Raw genomic sequence first — 5,380 nt, 5'->3', positions numbered from 1 at the left:
TTGTTTTGATCGCTCCCCTGCGCTTCCGCGTTCGTCACTTCTGAGCAGCGCATGCGCAAAGCCGACCTCATACGTCATCCGTCCGGAACTGCTTCCGTTTACAACAGTGAGCGCAAGCTAGATTAAATTGATTATTACGTTTACAATATGGTTATTTTTCTTACAAAAATGCATCGATTCGCTACAGGAGGCCTTTGTTCACCCCCCGGAGCCGTGTGAGACACTTTTTTTTAATGGATGTGCGCTTTTTATTTCACTTCTTTTGGACTGAAGCACTGGAACACCCACTGACTGCAATGATAGAGCTTGGAATAGCCAGGACAATTTTTTATATAACTCCGACTGGATTCATCTGAAAGAAGAAAGTCATATACACCTAGGATGCCTTGGGGGTGAGTAAAACACAGCCTAATTTTCATTTTTGGGTGAACTAACCCTTTAATGCCTTATTCAGCAAGTCATGCTGAATAAGGCATTAATATGTGCTTTATAAGTACTAATGAATAGCCGATATGTCATGTTGAATAAGGCATTAATATGTGCTTTATAAGTACTAATGAATAGCCAATATGCTAGCTAATAAGAAATATATTTAATAGTGAATGGTGTTTTCTAATCTAAAGTGTTACCATTAGTTTCAAGTATGTAATCATAGATTTTAAATAAGAATTGTTTTCCAAAAAGATGGCTTTTTTAAACTTTACTTGTTATTTTATATTTCAAAACAATATTTGTGAGCATTTTCCCAATATAGGGTCATGTTGTTACTAAAAGTCAGTAAATTAACTTATTTCCTATAGGCAGTAACAGTGACAAGTTTAAATGTAATAGTCTATAAAGAAGCTTACTATAATAACCAATACTCAGAATCAATTTATTACTAATAAAATTCAACATAAGACATGACTGTCACCTCATCAAATGCCTCCTCTGTAATTCTGATACCTCGGATTTTATGCATTTTAGATCTAGGATATGCTTCAAAGGTCAAATGCAAAGGTCATTCTCATGCACGCCTTACATTGGGTTGATGAAAGCATTTGGAGACATCAATGTTATGAGAACTATTTTAAATACTCTGAAAGGTCTTATTTAGCGCTGATGATATATGGACTCCTGTGCGAAAACTCAAGCAAGGCCTGGAGAGATATGATTTTGGAGACCGTTTGAAGACAGTTTCCGGAGGTGAAATCTACCACTCATGGAGACCGTTTGAAGACAGTTTCCGGAGGTGAAATCTACCACTCATCACATAGCTTCACTGACCTCGGCTCAGTCTCCCCTCCCTTCTCATTCTGTATTCGGGGTAACAACCGACCATCTACTCTGTGGCACAAGGCACCTCTTATCTTCTGTTCCCCGCATGGCAACGAAAATCAACCTACGCTCTGCTAACAATCGTCCTGTGAATGTGCGCCCTGATAAACTCTATTCTCTCCTCGTTCTCTCTCACACACACACTCACCACAATGAGTTGAAGTCCTCATGCAGCTGGAAAAAATGCCTGCTCTGTATTAGATATCTGAAAGGTGCTCAGAAGATGAGATCTACCACTGTTAACCAAAAACAAACACTCAAATTTCAGTCCAAGGAATCCCACTTCTATTCCACCCAGCCAATACTGATTCACAAGCTGCTCTCATAGATCTCTTTTTCTCAATATGACAGAAACTTGAAGACAATTGCTGTATTTAAATATGTCTACTTCCATATTGTTTAAGTATGCGAAAAACAGTAGGTGAAAAGTATCCAGGTGGCCTACTACTTCCGTACCTACTGTCCCATAAAGCCACGTGGAGGAGCTGTAACGGCGACCTCCCCTGTGCGCTTCAGCATTTTTAATCTGAAAGAGCAAGATCTAAAAGAGCTCCGCGAGTGACGCGGCATCTTTTTAAAGATGGCCTTCCACTCGTGTGTTTCTGGATGCAGTCGTTTCCTGGCTCCGTCTGATGGTCACGATCGCTGCATCTCGTGCCTGGGCTTTGAGCACGCTGAGGCAGCGCTCGTGGATGATTCATGTTGTCATTGTGCGTGATGTTGCGATCGAGACTCCTCTTCATGAAACGAGGGGGAGTCCCCCTTGCTATGCCCCGTTCTAGTTCCTCTGTCTCACAGCAGCGGAGGACTACTTCGGCGTATGGTCAGAGTGTTCTGAGGATTACAGTGAGGGCTTCCCCACCGAGTGCACCTCCACGGCCCCTCACTCCCCCAGCACATCGCACCCTGTGATGTTCCGTGATGAGGCTGCTGAGCCCCCGGAGGCGGGGTCTAGCGTCTCATTCGGAGCCCCAGCTGTCGAGAGGATGTGGATCACTGCATCGGAGGACGAGCTAGGCTCTGGAGATGAAGACTCGGCTGCGTTGCCTCCGTCAGGGAAGGTGGCGTTGCCCGAGTCAGATCCAGAGCGGACTGCTATGCTTTCCCGGGCCGCCGAAAGCATTGGGTTGCAATGGAAACCCCCTCCATCTCCCGAGCGCTCGAGGCTGGATGATTGGTTCCTGAGGGTGCCGCACGCCGATCCTCGGCATCCACCTCTGGTTCCATTCTTCCCGGAGGTGCATGAAGAGGTTACTAGGTCTTGGAGGGCGCATTTTCTGCCAGAAACAGAGCTAGTGCCTCTTCCGTCCTCACTACCCTAGGGGTATATGGAGATCCCCCCAGTCGAGCACGCTATTGCAATGCAGCTTTGCCCACAGATCAGGGTAATCCACGCCTCCCGTCCAGAGCTTGTAAGTTCTCGTCCGCTCTAACGGCCAAGGCTTACAGAGCTGCTGGACAGGCCACCTCCGCCCTGCACGCCATGGCCCTCCTGCAAGTCTATCAGGCCAAGGCGTTGAAGCAGCTGCACAAGGGTAGTTCTGACCCAGGTGGGATGCAGAAGCTGTGCACTGCGACGGACCTTGCCCTACAGGCGACGAAAGTGACGGCGTGGTCCCTGGGTCAGACGATGTCCACCTTGGTGGTCCAGGAATGCCACCTTTGGCTGAACCTGGCAGATATGAGGAAGTCCGACAAACACCGGTTCCTGGACTCCCCGATCTCCCAGGCTGGTCTCTTCGGCAACGCGGTGGAGAGCTTTGCCCATCAGTTCTCCGCCGCACAGAAGCAGACGGAGGCAATTAAGCACATCCTGCCCCGGCGGCTCACTGCGGTCAACACCCCGCCGCCGGCTGCAGCTCCTCCGCCCGCTCATCGCCGAGGGCTCCCTTTCCACTGCCTCCACCTCTGCTCCAGCTCGGCCCCAGCAGTAGCCTTCACACCAGCCGCAATATGGAGCTGGCAGCAGGAAAGCGGCACAGAGCAAGCGGCGTACCTGAGACGGGCAACCCCGAGACTCTGGATCCTGCTCTTCAGGAGATGGTGATTGCACCACTCCTTCCCCCGGAGGAGGGCCGGGTGGAGAATCTTTTGTTCCCTTTTTGTTTTGTTCCGCCACTGGCTCCCCAGCCAGTGGTACCCAAACATTCAACAAAAGACCAGTTTCCTATGCGAGGATGGCAGTGTACGAAACACAGCCTCGACACTTCTGTCCCCCTCTCCTTTCGCCAGTGGGCAGCAGGGTCCAGCTCGAGGATACGATGCCTCCTAACGTGCCCCCTACCCAACCGTGGAGCCAGGTAAGTGTCGCACCGCGCACTCAGACCCCACTCCGGGACTCTTTGCCTTCCAGGTCGGGTCCCTGCGCTCCACCTTGCTGCCCCACTGTGGGTACGTCGGTGGTTCCCCTAGTCCCGCTTGCTCGGTTTCTGGGGGACTGGCTAGCGCTCCCCAAACTGACTCGCTGGCTCACGAGAACCATCAGACTCGGCTATGCAATTCAGTTCGCCCAGCGTCCTCCCAAGTTCAGGGGCATTTGGTTCACCTCTGTGCTGAACAAGGATGTTCCCGTCTTGTGAGCGGAAATCGCAGTCCTACTGGCGAAGGACGCGATAGGGCCGGTCCCTCCAGCCAAAATGAAGACGGGGTTTTACAGCCCTTACTTCATTGTACCCAAGAAAGGCGGTGGGTTACGACCAATCCTGGACCTGCACGTTCTGAACCGGGCCCTCCACAGACTCCCGTTCAGGATGTTGATGCAGAAACACATTTTTCAATGCTTTCGTCCACACGATTGGTTCACAGCGATCGTCCTGAAGGACACGTACTTTCATGTCTCGATCCTCCCTCGACGCAGGCCGTTTCTCCGCTTCGCGTTCGAGTGGCAAGCATATCAGTACAAGGTCCTCCCCTTCGGGCTGTCCCTGTCGCCTCGTGTCTTCACCAAAGTCGTGGAGGCAGCCCTTGTTCCGTTGAGGGAAATAGGCATTTACATTCTCAACTACCTCAATGACTGGCTCATACTGGCCCAGTCTCGAGCGCAGTTGTGCGAACACAGGGACATGGTACTCAGCCACCTCAGCCGGTTGGGGCTTCAGGTCAACTGGGAAAAGAGCAAACTCTCCCCCGTGCAGAGGATCTCTTTTCTCGGTATGGAGTTGGATTCGGTCAATCTAACAGCACACCACTCAGTAGAGAGTGCTCAGTCGATGCTGAACTGCCTGGAGTCATTTCAGCGCAGGAGGGCGGTCCCACTGAAACAGTTTCAGAGGCTCCTGGGGCATATGGCATCCACTGCCGCTGTCCCTGTTTGCGCTCAGGTAGACCTGTTTAGGTAGACCCTCTACAAGACACGCTTACGCGCTGAAGTGGAACCTGTTCGTCGATTGGTGTTCTTCCTGGCGGGAAGACCCCCGTAGATGCCCGATTGTGGTCGTGCTCTCCTTTCTGCAAGTAGGGTTGGAGCGAAGGCTGTCTCCCTCTACCCTCAAAGTGTATGTCGCTGCTATTGCCGCGCATCACGATGCAGTGAACGGCAAGGCCATGGGGAAGCACGAGCTAGTCATCAGGTTCCTTAGGGGCACAAGGAGGCAGAATCCTCAGCGCTCCCATTTGGTACCCGCTTGGGATCTTCCCTCGCTCCTGACGGCCTTGTAGGAGGAGCCCTTTGAACCCCTGCAGTCAGTAGAGCTTAAGTTTCTGTCGCTAAAGACAGTGCTCCTCACTGCACTGGCTTTGGTCAAGAGGGTGGGGGACCTGCAGGCATTTTCGGTTGACGATAGGTGCCTGGAATTCGGACCGGCCGACTCTCACGTTGTCCTGAGACCCTGGCCCGGATATGTGCCCAAAGTTCCCACCAAACCTTTTAGGGATCAGGTGGTGAACTTGCAAGCGCTGCCCCGGGAGGAGGCAGACCCAGCCCTTGCTCTGCTCTGTCCCGTTCGCGCTTTGCGCAGAGCTTCAGGACCTCAGACCAGCTCTTTGTCTGCTTTGGAGGACAGCAGAAGGGAAAGGCTGTCTCCAAACAAAGACTTGCCCACTGGATAGTGGAGGCTATAGTCTT

Source organism: Sinocyclocheilus rhinocerous, unplaced genomic scaffold, assembly GCF_001515625.1.
Source record: "Sinocyclocheilus rhinocerous isolate Xijiao unplaced genomic scaffold, SAMN03320098_v1.1 scaffold85, whole genome shotgun sequence".
In the NCBI taxonomy this organism is placed as follows: Eukaryota; Metazoa; Chordata; class Actinopteri; order Cypriniformes; family Cyprinidae; genus Sinocyclocheilus; species Sinocyclocheilus rhinocerous.
This window is presented reverse-complemented; position numbering follows the sequence as displayed.